The following is a 15,019-nucleotide window of genomic DNA, read 5'->3' as shown; positions in this document are numbered from 1 at the left end:
TCCCCAACATTTTCTGCATATTTGTGCTCTTACCTGAAAGCAGCGCCACCTTGTAGTCATCGCAGGCAACTGCAGCATACAACCAAATTTATCCGAGAGCAAGGTGAAAGAAACCCAAGGGGACAGCCCCCGTCTGCAGCAGGAAGGTTGGCTACTTCGAATGGACAGAACTTCCAGTCCTAAGTCCATTCACGTCCCAAACGCTCATACCGGGCAAGCCCTCACCGGGTGCACCTCTGGCTCCCAGGTAAGGCCAAAACCTGAGCATGGTAGCGCAGGATCACAGAGAAGGAGCGGGTGGGGGTGCTTCTGTCTTGACAAAGGCGTGACATGGCTAGTGACTGAGAGGGCCTTGACTTTCCCCTATGACTGACTGTGAGAGGGGAAGGCGAAGATTTTCTGCACCCAGCATGCCTTGTGACATTCTTAGGCAAATGAGGTGAGAGCCCTGCCAGAATAGCTCCAGCGATCCCATGCCAGTCCTCTGAAGGCTCCTGATCTGCATAACAACAGCATTTTGAGCAGGAAGCAGAGTGGCGCAGCGGAAGCGTGCTGGGCCCATAACCCAGAGGTCGATGGATCGAAACCATCCTCTGCTAGCATGGATTGATTTATTTTATTGTGAGGACCACTCTCTCGTTTCCACGCTGCCAGAGCGGAAAACAGCAGGCTTGTGCGAGCTTTTTGTGGGAAGAGACTGCTCAACTATCAGTCTCTGCTCAAAGTCAGGGAGACAGATGGTCAGAGAATCAACCCTACACTTCAAAGGAAATGATGCACAGTTATGACCATTAACGAAAGATGGGACCCTCGCACTTCTTTCTGAGGCTGCTTGGAACGTTATTATTCCCTTTTTTTGTCCTGCTATTATCAATCTCCTTTGAATTTCGTGGAGCTGTTTTCTTTCTCTACCCTGCTGTTTTTCCCTTGCTGCCAATATATGCTTATTTCAATGATTTGAACTGCTGCTTTCCCTTTCTCCTTTTCTGCGCAGCTTTTGCATTGGTTTCAATCTCCAGTTCCTTAGCAGTTGCAAAAACTTTTTTCCTGATTTTCATGTTGGTCTGTAAACCAAAAATACCTCTGATACTGGTGCAATATAGTCATTGAACTCAGGGTTGTGATGTCTAGAGTTTAAAAAAAACATATACCACGGAGCGTTGGTGGTATAGTGGTGAGCATAGCTGTCTTCCAAGCATTTGACCTGGGTTCGATTCCCGGCCAACGCAGTGCTAATATTTATACATTAAGCAAGCTGTAGCTATTCTAACGCAATATGTTAAAAAAAAGAGAAATATCTTGACCAGATTACTCAGCTATTAGATAAATAATAAACAAAGACATAGGCAGGCATCCCAAAAGCCCCGTCTGCGACTTTCTATGTCCTGAAATTTTTATATTTTACAAACAGCAGTCACCACTCACAACTGCTGGTAATAAATGGGCTGCAGGGGGGCAGGCAATGAAACGGCTAAGCCCTTCTGCCCGACCAGCCTTTAGAACTGCAGCATCTCTGCAGTAAAAAGTGTTTCAGGTCAATATCTCTCCCCTGGAAAAAATGTGCGAGACCCACCACCGATAAATGTGGCAAAAGTCCCCAACATTTTCTGCATATTTGTGCTCTTACCTGAAAGCAGCGCCACCTTGTAGTCATCGCAGGCAACTGCAGCATACAACCAAATTTATCCGAGAGCAAGGTGAAAGAAACCCAAGGGAACAGCCCCTGTCTGCAGCAGGAAGGTTGGCTGCTTCGAATGGACAGAACTTCCAGTCCTAAGTCCACTCACGTCCCGAACGCTCCCAAACGCTCATACCGGGCAAGCCCTCACCGGGTGCACCTCTGGCTCCCAGGTAAGGCCAAAACCTGAGCATGGTAGCGCAGGATCACAGAGAAGGAGCGGGTGGGGGTGCTTCTGTCTTGACAAAGGCGTGACATAGCTAGTGACTGAGAGGGCCTTGACTTTCCCCTATGACTGACTGTGAGAGGGGAAGGCGAAGATTTTCTGCACCCAGCATGCCTTGTGACATTCTTAGGCAAATGAGGTGAGAGCCCTGCCAGAATAGCTCCAGTGATCCCATGCCACTCCTCTGAAGGCTCCTGATCTGCATAACCACAGCATTTTGAACAGGAAGCAGAGTGGCGCAGCGGAAGCGTGCTGGGCCCATAACCCAGAGGTCGATGGATCGAAACCATCCTCTGCTAGCATGGATTGATTTTTTTTCTTGTGAGGACCACTCTCTCGTTTCCACGCTGCCAGAGCGGAAAACAGCAGGCTTGTGCCAGCTTTTTGTGGGAAGAGACTGCTCAACTATCGGTCTCTGCTCAAAGTCAGGGAGACAGATGGTCAGAGAATCAACCCTACACTTCAAAGGAAATGATGCACAGTTATGACCATTAAAGAAAGATGGGACCCTCGCACTTCTTTCTGAGCCTGCTTGGAACGTTATTATTCCCTTTTTTTGTCCTGCTATTATCAATCTCCTGTGAATTTCGTGGAGCTGTTTTCTTTCTCTACCCTGCTGTTTTTCCCTTGCTGCCAATATATGCTTATTTCAATGATTTGAACTGCTGCTTTCCCTTTCTCCTTTTCTGCGCAGCTTTTGCATTGGTTTAAATCTCCAGTTCCTTAGCAGTTGCAAGAACTTTTTTCCTGATTTTCATGTTGGTCTGTAAACCAAAAATACCTCTGATACTGGTGCAATATAGTCATTGAACTCAGGGTTGTGATGTCTAGAGTTTAAAAAAACATATGCCACGGAGCGTTGGTGGTATAGTGGTGAGCATAGCTGCCTTCCAAGCAGTTGACCCGGGTTTGATTCCCGGCCAACGCAGTGCTAATATTTATACATTAAGCAAGCTGTAGCTATTCTAACGCAATATGTTAAAAAAAAGAGAAATATCTTGACCAGATTACTCAGCTATTAGATAAATAATAAACAAAGACATAGGCAGGCATCCCAAAAGCCCCGTCTGCGACTTTCTATGTCCTGAAATTTTTATATTTTACAAACAGCAGTCACCACTCACAACTGCTGGTAATAAATGGGCTGCAGGGGGGCAGGCAATGAAACGGCTAAGCCCTTCTGCCCGACCAGCCTTTAGAACTGCAGCATCTCTGCAGTAAAAAGTGTTTCAGGTCAATATCTCTCCCCTGGAAAAAATGTGCGAGACCCACCACCGATAAATGTGGCAAAAGTCCCCAACATTTTATGCATATTTGTGCTCTTACCTGAAAGCAGCGCCACCTTGTAGTCATCGCAGGCAACTGCAGCATACAACCAAATTTATCCGAGAGCAAGGTGAAAGAAACCCAAGGGGACAGCCCCTGTCTGCAGCAGGAAGGTTGGCTGCTTCGAATGGACAGAACTTCCAGTCCTAAGTCCACTCACGTCCCGAACGCTCCCAAACGCTCATACCGGGCAAGCCCTCACCGGGTGCACCTCTGGCTCCCAGGTAAGGCCAAAACCTGAGCATGGTAGCGCAGGATCACAGAGAAGGAGCGGGTGGGGGTGCTTCTGTCTTGACAAAGGCGTGACATGGCTAGTGACTGAGAGGGCCTTGACTTTCCCCTATGACTGACTGTGAGAGGGGAAGGCGAAGATTTTCTGCACCCAGCATGCCTTGTGACATTTTTAGGCAAATGAGGTGAGAGCCCTGCCAGAATAGCTCCAGCGATCCCATGCCACTCCTCTGAAGGCTCCTGATCTGCATAACCACAGCATTTTGAACAGGAAGCAGAGTGGCGCAGCGGAAGCGTGCTGGGCCCATAACCCAGAGGTCAATGGATCGAAACCATCCTCTGCTAGCATGGATTGATTTTTTTTCTTGTGAGGACCACTCTCTCGTTTCCACGCTGCCAGAGCGGAAAACAGCAGGCTTGTGCCAGCTTTTTGTGGGAAGAGACTGCTCAACTATCGGTCTCTGCTCAAAGTCAGGGAGACAGATGGTCAGAGAATCAACCCTACACTTCAAAGGAAATGATGCACAGTTATGACCATTAACGAAAGATGGGACCCTCGCACTTCTTTCTGAGGCTGCTTGAAACGTTATTATTCCCTTTTTTTGTCCTGCTATTATCAATCTCCTGTGAATTTCGTGGAGCTGTTTTCTTTCTCTACCCTGCTGTTTTTCCCTTGCTGCCAATATATGCTTATTTCAATGATTTGAACTGCTGCTTTCCCTTTCTCCTTTTCTGCGCAGCTTTTGCATTGGTTTCAATCTCCAGTTCCTTAGCAGTTGCAAGAACTTTTTTCCTGATTTTCATGTTGGTCTGTAAACCAAAAATACCTCTGATACTGGTGCAATATAGTCATTGAACTCAGGGTTGTGATGTCTAGAGTTTAAAAAAAACATATGCCATGGAGCATTGGTGGTATAGTGGTGAGCATAGCTGCCTTCCAAGCAGTTGACCCGGGTTTGATTCCCGGCCAACGCAGTGCTAATATTTATACATTAAGCAAGCTGTAGCTATTCTAACGCAATATGTTAAAAAAAAGAGAAATATCTTGACCAGATTACTCAGCTATTAGATAAATAATTAACAAAGACATAGGCAGGCATCCCAAAAGCCCCGTCTGCGACTTTCTATGTCCTGAAATTTTTATATTTTACAAACAGCAGTCACCACTCACAACTGCTGGTAATAAATGGGCTGCAGGGGGGCAGGCAATGAAACGGCTAAGCCCTTCTGCCCGACCAGCCTTTAGAACTGCAGCATCTCTGCAGTAAAAAGTGTTTCAGGTCAATATCTCTCCCCTGGAAAAAATGTGCGAGACCCACCACCGATAAATGTGGCAAAAGTCCCCAACATTTTATGCATATTTGTGCTCTTACCTGAAAGCAGCGCCACCTTGTAGTCATCGCAGGCAACTGCAGCATACAACCAAATTTATCCGAGAGCAAGGTGAAAGAAACCCAAGGGGACAGCCCCTGTCTGCAGCAGGAAGGTTGGCTGCTTTGAATGGACAGAACTTCCAGTCCTAAGTCCACTCACGTCCCGAACGGTCCCAAACGCTCCTACCGGGCAAGCCCTCACCGGGTGCACCTCTGGCTCCCAGGTAAGGCCAAAACCTGAGCATTGTAGCGCAGGATCACAGAGAAGGAGCGGGTGGGGGTGCTTCAGTCTTGACAAAGGCGTGACATGGCTAGTGACTGAGAGGGCCTTGACTTTCCCCTATGACTGACTGTGAGAGGGGAAGGCGAAGATTTTCTGCACCCAGCATGCCTTGTGACATTCTTAGGCAAATGAGGTGAGAGCCCTGCCAGAATAGCTCCAGCGATCCCATGCCACTCCTCTGAAGGCTCCTGATCTGCATAACCACAGCATTTTGAGCAGGAAGCAGAGTGGCGCAGCAGAAGCGTGCTGGGCCCATAACCCAGAGGTCGATGGATCGAAACCATCCTCTGCTAGCATGGATTGTTTTTTTTTCTTGTGAGGACCACTCTCTCGTTTCCACGCTGCCAGAGCGGAAAACAGCAGGCTTGTGCCAGCTTTTTGTGGGAAGAGACTGCTCAACTATCGGTCTCTGCTCAAAGTCAGGGAGACAGATGGTCAGAGAATCAGCCTACACTTCAAAGGAAATGATGCACAGTTATGACCATTAGCGAAAGATGGGACCCTCGCACTTCTTTCTGAGGCTGCTTGGAACGTTATTATTCCCTTTTTTTGTCCTGCTATTATCAATCTCCTGTGAATTTCGTGGAGCTGTTTTCTTTCTCTACCCTGCTGTTTTTCCCTTGCTGCCAATATATGCTTATTTCAATGATTTGAACTGCTGCTTTCCCTTTCTCCTTTTCTGCGCAGCTTTTGCATTGGTTTCAATCTCCAGTTCCTTAGCAGTTGCAACAACTTTTTTCCTGATTTTCATGTTGGTCTGTAAACCAAAAATACCTCTGATACTGGTGCAATATAGTCATTGAACTCAGGGTTGTGATGTCTAGAGTTTAAAAAAAACATATGCCATGGAGCGTTGGTGGTATAGTGGTGAGCATAGCTGCCTTCCAAGCAGTTGACCCGCGTTCGATTTCCGGCCAACGCAGTGCTAATATTTATACATTAAGCAAGCTGTAGATATTCTAACGCAATATGTTAAAAAAAAGAGAAATATCTTGACCAGATTACTCAGCTATTAGATAAATAATAAACAAAGACATAGGCAGGCATCCCAAAAGCCCCGTCTGCGACTTTCTATGTCCTGAAATTTTTATATTTTACAAACAGCAGTCACCACTCACAACTGCTGGTAATAAATGGGCTGCAGGGGGGCAGGCAATGAAACGGCTAAGCCCTTCTGCCCGACCAGCCTTTAGAACTGCAGCATCTCTGCAGTAAAAAGTGTTTCAGGTCAATATCTCTCCCCTGGAAAAAATGTGCGAGACCCACCACCGATAAATGTGGCAAAAGTCCCCAACATTTTATGCATATTTGTGCTCTTACCTGAAAGCAGCGCCACCTTGTAGTCATCGCAGGCAACTGCAGCATACAACCAAATTTATCCGAGAGCAAGGTGAAAGAAACCCAAGGGAACAGCCCCTGTCTGCAGCAGGAAGGTTGGCTGCTTCGAATGGACAGAACTTCCAGTCCTAAGTCCACTCACGTCCCGAACGCTCCCAAACGCTCATACCGGGTGCACCTCTGGCTCCCAGGTAAGGCCAAAACCTGAGCATGGTAGCGCAGGATCACAGAGAAGGAGCGGGTGGGGGTGCTTCTGTCTTGACAAAGGCGTGACATGGCTAGTGACTGAGAGGGCCTTGACTTTCCCCTATGACTGACTGTGAGAGGGGAAGGCGAAGATTTTCTGCACCCAGCATGCCTTGTGACATTCTTAGGCAAATGAGGTGAGAGCCCTGCCAGAATAGCTCCAGCGATCCCATGCCACTCCTCTGAAGGCTCCTGATCTGCATAACCACAGCATTTTAAACAGGAAGCAGAGTGGCGCAGCGGAAGCGTGCTGGGCCCATAACCCAGAAGTCGATGGATCGAAACCATCCTCTGCTAGCTTGGATTGATTTTTTTTCTTGTGAGGACCACTCTCTCGTTTCCACGCTGCCAGAGCGGAAAACAGCAGGCTTGTGCCAGCTTTTTGTGGGAAGAGACTGCTCAACTATCGGTCTCTGCTCAAAGTCAGGGAGACAGATGGTCAGAGAATCAACCCTACACTTCAAAGGAAATGATGCACAGTTATGACCATTAAAGAAAGATGGGACCCTCGCACTTCTTTCTGAGCCTGCTTGGAACGTTATTATTCCCTTTTTTTGTCCTGCTATTATCAATCTCCTGTGAATTTCGTGGAGCTGTTTTCTTTCTCTACCCTGCTGTTTTTCCCTTGCTGCCAATATATGCTTATTTCAATGATTTGAACTGCTGCTTTCCCTTTCTCCTTTTCTGCGCAGCTTTTGCATTGGTTTCAATCTCCAGTTCCTTAGCAGTTGCAAGAACTTTTTTCCTGATTTTCATGTTGGTCTGTAAACCAAAAATACCTCTGATACTGGTGCAATATAGTCATTGAACTCAGGATTGTGATGTCTAGAGTTTAAAAAAAACATATGCCACGGAGCGTTGGTGCTATAGTGGTGAGCATAGCTGCCTTCCAAGCAGTTGACCCGGGTTCGATTCCCGGCCAACGCAGTGCTAATATTTATACATTAAGCAAGCTGTAGCTATTCTAACGCAATATGTTAAAAAAAAGAGAAATATCTTGACCAGATTACTCAGCTATTAGATAAATAATAAACAAAGACATAGGCAGGCATCCCAAAAGCCCCGTCTGCGACTTTCTATGTCCTGAAATTTTTATATTTTACAAACAGCAGTCACCACTCACAACTGCTGGTAATAAATGGGCTGCAGGGGGGCAGGCAATGAAACGGCTAAGCCCTTCTGCCCGACCAGCCTTTAGAACTGCAGCATCTCTGCAGTAAAAAGTGTTTCAGGTCAATATCTCTCCCCTGGAAAAAATGTGCGAGACCCACCACCGATAAATGTGGCAAAAGTCCCCAACATTTTCTGCATATTTGTGCTCTTACCTGAAAGCAGCACCACCTTGTAGTCATCGCAGGCAACTGCAGCATACAACCAAATTTATCCGAGAGCAAGGTGAAAGAAACCCAAGGGAACAGCCCCTGTCTGCAGCAGGAAGGTTGGCTGCTTCGAATGGACAGAACTTCCAGTCCTAAGTCCACTCACGTCCCGAACGCTCCCAAACGCTCATACCGGGCAAGCCCTCACTGGGTGCACCTCTGGCTCCCAGGTAAGGCCAAAACCTGAGCATGGTAGCGCAGGATCACAGAGAAGGAGCGGGTGGGGGTGCTTCTGTCTTGACAAAGGCGTGACATGGCTAGTGACTGAGAGGGCCTTGACTTTCCCCTATGACTGACTGTGAGAGGGGAAGGCGAAGATTTTCTGCACCCAGCATGCCTTGTGACATTCTTAGGCAAATGAGGTGAGAGCCCTGCCAGAATAGCTCCAGCGATCCCATGCCACTCCTCTGAAGGCTCCTGATCTGCATAACCACAGCATTTTGAGCAGGAAGCAGAGTGGCGCAGCGGAAGCGTGCTGGGCCCATAACCCAGAGGTCGATGGATCGAAACCATCCTCTGCTAGCATGGATTGATTTTTTTTCTTGTGAGGACCACTCTCTCGTTTCCATGCTGCCAGAGCGGAAAACAGCAGGCTTGTGCCAGCTTTTTGTGGGAAGAGACTGCTCAACTATCGGTCTCTGCTCAAAGTCAGGGAGACAGATGGTCAGAGAATCAACCCTACACTTCAAAGGAAATGATGCACAGTTATGACCATTAACGAAAGATGGGACCCTCGCACTTCTTTCTGAGGCTGCTTGGAACGTTATTATTCCCTTTTTTTGTCCTGCTATTATCAATCTCCTCTGAATTTCGTGGAGCTGTTTTCTTTCTCTACCCTGCTGTTTTTCCCTTGCTGCCAATATATGCTTATTTCAATGATTTGAACTGCTGCTTTCCCTTTCTCCTTTTAGGCGCAGCTTTTGCATTGGTTTCAATCTCCAGTTCCTTAGCAGTTGCAAGAACTTTTTTCCTGATTTTCATGTTGGTCTGTAAACCAAAAATACCTCTGATACTGGTGCAATATAGTCATTGAACTCAGGGTTGTGATGTCTAGAGTTTAAAAAAAACATATGCCACGGAGCGTTGGTGGTATAGTGGTGAGCATAGCTGCCTTCCAAGCAGTTGACCCGGGTTCGATTCACGGCCAACGCAGTGCTAATATTTATACATTAAGCAAGCTGTAGCTATTCTAACGCAATATGTTAAAAAAAAGAGAAATATCTTGACCAGATTACTCAGCTATTAGATAAATAATAAACAAAGACATAGGCAGGCATCCCAAAAGCCCCGTCTGCGACTTTCTATGTCCTGAAATTTTTATATTTTACAAACAGCAGTCACCACTCACAACTGCTGGTAATAAATGGGCTGCAGGGGGGCAGGCAATGAAACGGCTAAGCCCTTCTGCCCGACCAGCCTTTAGAACTGCAGCATCTCTGCAGTAAAAAGTGTTTCAGGTCAATATCTCTCCCCTGGAAAAAATGTGCGAGACCCACCACCGATAAATGTGGTAAAAGTCCCCAACATTTTCTGCATATTTGTGCTCTTACCTGAAAGCAGCGCCACCTTGTAGTCATCGCAGGCAACTGCAGCATACAACCAAATTTATCCAAGAGCAAGGTGAAAGAAACCCAAGGGAACAGCCCCTGTCTGCAGCAAGAAGGTTGGCTGCTTCGAATGGACAGAACTTCCAGTCCTAAGTCCACTCACGTCCCGAACGCTCATACCGGGCAAGCCCTCACTGGGTGCACCTCTGGCTCCCAGGTAAGGCCAAAACCTGAGCATGGTAGCGCAGGATCACAGAGAAGGAGCGGGTGGGGGTGCTTCTGTCTTGACAAAGGCGTGACATGGCTAGTGACTGAGAGGGCCTTGACTTTCCCCTATGACTGACTGTGAGAGGGGAAGGCGAAAATTTTCTGCACCCAGCATGCCTTGTGACATTCTTAGGCAAATGAGGTGAGAGCCCTGCCAGAATAGCTCCAGCGATCCCATGCCACTCCTCTGAAGGCTCCTGATCTGCATAACCACAGCATTTTGAACAGGAAGCAGAGTGGCGCAGCAGAAGCGTGCTGGGCCCATAACCCAGAGGTCGATTGATCGAAACCATCCTCTGCTAGCATGGATTGATTTTTTTCTTGTGAGGACCACTCTCTCGTTTCCACGCTGCCAGAGCGGAAAACAGCAGGCTTGTGCCAGCTTTTTGTGGGAAGAGACTGCTCAACTATCGGTCTGTGCTCAAAGTCAGGGAGACAGATGGTCAGAGAATCAACCCTACACTTCAAAGGAAATGATGCACAGTTATGACCATTAAAGAAAGATGGGACCCTCGCACTTCTTTCTGAGGCTGCTTGGAACGTTATTATTCCCTTTTTTTGTCCTGCTATTATCAATCTCCTGTGAATTTCGTGGAGCTGTTTTCTTTCTCTACCCTGCTGTTTTTCCCTTGCTGCCAATATATTCTTATTTCAATGATTTGAACTGCTGCTTTCCCTTTCTCCTTTTCTGCGCAGCTTTTGCATTGGTTTCAATCTCCAGTTCCTTAGCAGTTGCAAGAACTTTTTTCCTGATTTTCATGTTGGTCTGTAAACCAAAAATACCTCTGATACTGGTGCAATATAGTCATTGAACTCAGGGTTGTGATGTCTAGAGTTTAAAAAAAACATATGCCACGGAGCGTTGGTGGTATAGTGGTGAGCATAGCTGCCTTCCAAGCAGTTTACCCGGGTTCGATTCCCGGCCAACGCGGTGCTAATATTTATACATTAAGCAAGCTGTAGCTATTCTAACGCAATATGTTAAAAAAAAGAGAAATATCTTGACCAGATTACTCAGCTATTAGATAAATAATAAACAAAGACATAGGCAGGCATCCCAAAAGCCCCGTCTGCGACTTTCTATGTCCTGAAATTTTTATATTTTACAAACAGCAGTCACCACTCACAACTGCTGGTAATAAATGGGCTGCAGGGGGGCAGGCAATGAAACGGCTAAGCCCTTCTGCCCGACCAGCCTTTAGAACTGCAGCATCTCTGCAGTAAAAAGTGTTTCAGGTCAATATCTCTCCCCTGGAAAAAATGTGCGAGACCCACCACCGATAAATGTGGCAAAAGTCCCCAACATTTTATGCATATTTGTGCTCTTACCTGAAAGCAGCGCCACCTTGTAGTCATCGCAGGCAACTGCAGCATACAACCAAATTTATCCAAGAGCAAGGTGAAAGAAACCCAAGGGAACAGCCCCTGTCTGCAGCAGGAAGGTTGGCTGCTTTGAATGGACAGAACTTCCAGTCCTAAGTCCACTCACTTCCCAAACGCTCCCAAACGCTCATACCGGGCAAGCCCTCACCGGGTGCACCTCTGGCTCCCAGGTAAGGCCAAAACCTGAGCATGGTAGCGCAGGATCACAGAGAAGGAGCAGGTGGGGGTGCTTCTGTCTTGACAAAGGCGTGACATGGCTAGTGACTGAGAGGGCCTTGACTTTCCCCTATGACTGACTGTGAGAGGGGAAGGCGAAGATTTTCTGCACCCAGCATGCCTTGTGACATTCTTAGGCAAATGAGGTGAGAGCCCTGCCAGAATAGCTCCAGCGATCCCATGCCACTCCTCTGAAGGCTCCTGATCTGCATAACCACAGCATTTTGAACAGGAAGCAGAGTGGCGCAGCGGAAGCGTGCTGGGCCCATAACCCAGAGGTCGATGGATCGAAACCATCCTCTGCTAGCATGGATTGATTTTTTTTCTTGTGAGGACCACTCTCTCGTTTCCACGCTGCCAGAGCGGAAAACAGCAGGCTTGTGACAGATTTTTGTGGGAAGAGACTGCTCAACTATCGGTCTCTGCTCAAAGTCAGGGAGACAGATGGTCAGAGAATCAACCCTACACTTCAAAGGAAATGATGCACAGTTATGACCATTAAAGAAAGATGGGACCCTCGCACTTCTTTCTGAGCCTGCTTGGAACGTTATTATTCCCTTTTTTTGTCCTGCTATTATCAATCTCCTGTGAATTTCGTGGAGCTGTTTTCTTTCTCCACCCTGCTGTTTTTCCCTTGCTGCCAATATATGCTTATTTCAATGATTTGAACTGCTGCTTTCCCTTTCTCCTTTTCTGCGCAGCTTTTGCATTGGTTTCAATCTCCAGTTCCTTAGCAGTTGCAAGAACTTTTTTCCTGATTTTCATGTTGGTCTGTAAACCAAAAATACCTCTGATACTGGTGCAATATAGTCATTGAACTCAGGGTTGTGATGTCTAGAGTTTAAAAAAAATATATGCCACGGAGCGTTGGTGGTATAGTGGTGAGCATAGCTGCCTTCCGAGCAGTTGACCTGGGTTCGATTCCCGGCCAACGCAGTGCTAAAATTTATACATTAAGCAAGCTGTAGCTATTCTAACGCAATATGTTAAAAAAAAGAGAAATATCTTGACCAGATTACTCAGCTATTAGATAAATAATAAACAAAGACATAGGCAGGCATCCCAAAAGCCCCGTCTGCGACTTTCTATGTCCTGAAATTTTTATATTTTACAAACAGCAGTCACCACTCACAACTGCTGGTAATAAATGGGCTGCAGGGGGGCAGGCAATGAAACGGCTAAGCCCTTCTGCCCGACCAGCCTTTAGAACTGCAGCATCTCTGCAGTAAAAAGTGTTTCAGGTCAATATCTCTCCCCTGGAAAAAATGTGCGAGACCCACCACGATAAATGTGGCAAAAGTCCCCAACATTTTATGCATATTTGTGCTCTTACCTGAAAGCAGCGCCACCTTGTAGTCATCGCAGGCAACTGCAGCATACAACCAAATTTATCCGAGAGCAAGGTGAAAGAAACCCAAGGTAACAGCCCATGTCTGCAGCAGGAAGGTTGGCTGCTTCGAATGGACAGAACTTCCAGTCCTAAGTCCACTCACGTCCCGAACGCTCCCAAACGCTCAGCCCTCACCGGGTGCACCTCTGGCTCCCAGGTAAGGCCAAAACCTGAGCATGGTAGCGCAGGATCACAGAGAAGGAGCGGGTGGGGGTGCTTCTGTCTTGACAAAGGCGTGACATGGCTAGTGACTGAGAGGGCCTTGACTTTCCCCTATGACTGACTGTGAGAGGGGAAGGCGAAGATTTTCTGCACCCAGCATGCCTTGTGACATTCTTAGGCAAATGAGGTGAGAGCCCTGCCAGAATAGCTCCAGCGATCCCATGCCACTCCTCTGAAGGCTCCTGATCTGCATAACCACAGTATTTTGAACAGGAAGCAGAGTGGCGCAGCGGAAGCGTGCTGGGCCCATAACCCAGAGGTCGATGGATCGAAACCATCCTCTGCTAGCATGGATTGATTTTTTTTCTTGTGAGGACCACTCTCTCGTTTCCACGCTGCCAGAGCGGAAAACAGCAGGCTTGTGCCAGCTTTTTGTGGGAAGAGACTGCTCAACTATCGGTCTCTGCTCAAAGTCAGGGAGACAGATGGTCAGAGAATCAACCCTACACTTCAAAGGAAATGATGCACAGTTATGACCATTAAAGAAAGATGGGACCCTCGCACTTCTTTCTGAGCCTGCTTGGAACGTTATTATTCCCTTTTTTTGTCCTGCTATTATCAATCTCCTGTGAATTTCGTGGAGCTGTTTTCTTTCTCTACCCTGCTGTTTTTCCCTTGCTGCCAATATATGCTTATTTCAATGATTTGAACTGCTGCTTTCCCTTTCTCCTTTTCTGCGCAGCTTTTGCATTGGTTTCAATCTCCAGTTCCTTAGCAGTTGCAAGAACTTTTTTCCTGATTTTCATGTTGGTCTGTAAACCAAAAATACCTCTGATACTGGTGCAATATAGTCATTGAACTCAGGGTTGTGATGTCTAGAGTTTAAAAAAAACATATGCCACAGAGCATTGGTGGTATAGTGGTGAGCATAGCTGCCTTCCAAGCAGTTGACCCGGGTTCGATTCCCGGCCAACGCAGTGCTAATATTTATACATTAAGCAAGCTGTAGCTATTCTAACGCAATATGTTAAAAAAAAGAGAAATATCTTGACCAGATTACTCAGCTATAAGATAAATAATAAACAAAGACATAGGCAGGCATCCAAAAGCCCCGTCTGCGACTTTCTATGTCCTGAAATTTTTATATTTTACAAACAGCAGTCACCACTCACAACTGCTGGTAATAAATGGGCTGCAGGGGGGCAGGCAATGAAACGGCTAAGCCCTTCTGCCCGACCAGCCTTTAGAACTGCAGCATCTCTGCAGTAAAAAGTGTTTCAGGTCAATATCTCTCCCCTGGAAAAAATGTGCGAGACCCACCACTGATAAATGTGGCAAAAGTCCTCAAGATTTTATGCATATTTGTGCTCTTACCTGAAAGCAGCGCCACCTTGTAGTCATCGCAGGTAACTGCAGCATACAACCAAATTTATCCAAGAGCAAGGTGAAAGAAACCCAAGGGAACAGCCCCTGTCTGCAGCAGGAAGGTTGGCTGCTTCAAATGGACAGAACTTCCAGTCCTAAGTCCACTCACGTCCCGAACGCTCTCACCGGGTGCACCTCTGGCTCCCAGGTAAGGCCAAAACCTGAGCATGGTAGCGCAGGATCACAGAGAAGGAGCGGGTGGGGGTGCTTCTGTCTTGACAAAGGCGTGACATGGCTAGTGACTGAGAGGGCCTTGACTTTCCCCTATGACTGACTGTGAGAGGGGAAGGCGACGATTTTCTGCACCCAGCATGCCTTGTGACATTTTTAGGCAAATGAGGTGAGAGCCCTGCCAGAATAGCTCCAGCGATCCCATGCCACTCCTCTGAAGGCTCCTGATCTGCATAACCACAGCATTTTGAACAGGAAGCAGAGTGGCGCAGCGGAAGCGTGCTGGGCCCATAACCCAGAGGTCAATGGATCGAAACCATCCTCTGCTAGCATGGATTGATTTTTTTTCTTGTGAGGACCACTCTCTCGTTTCCACGC

General features: G+C 47.2%; 1 non-coding gene across 1 annotated transcript; it reads left to right on the top strand.

The window, feature by feature from the left end:
- The first annotated feature begins 12,357 nt into the window (after window positions 1-12,357).
- TRNAG-UCC (transfer RNA glycine (anticodon UCC)) lies at window positions 12,358-12,429 on the top strand. The gene has a single exon. It is a non-coding gene; the product is annotated as a tRNA-Gly (tRNA).
- Window positions 12,430-15,019: the final 2,590 nt, after the last annotated feature.

The sequence above is a fragment of the Pleurodeles waltl genome, unplaced genomic scaffold (assembly GCF_031143425.1).
Source record: "Pleurodeles waltl isolate 20211129_DDA unplaced genomic scaffold, aPleWal1.hap1.20221129 scaffold_69, whole genome shotgun sequence".
NCBI lineage: Eukaryota > Metazoa > Chordata > Amphibia > Caudata > Salamandridae > Pleurodeles > Pleurodeles waltl.
This window is presented reverse-complemented; position numbering and strand designations above follow the sequence as displayed.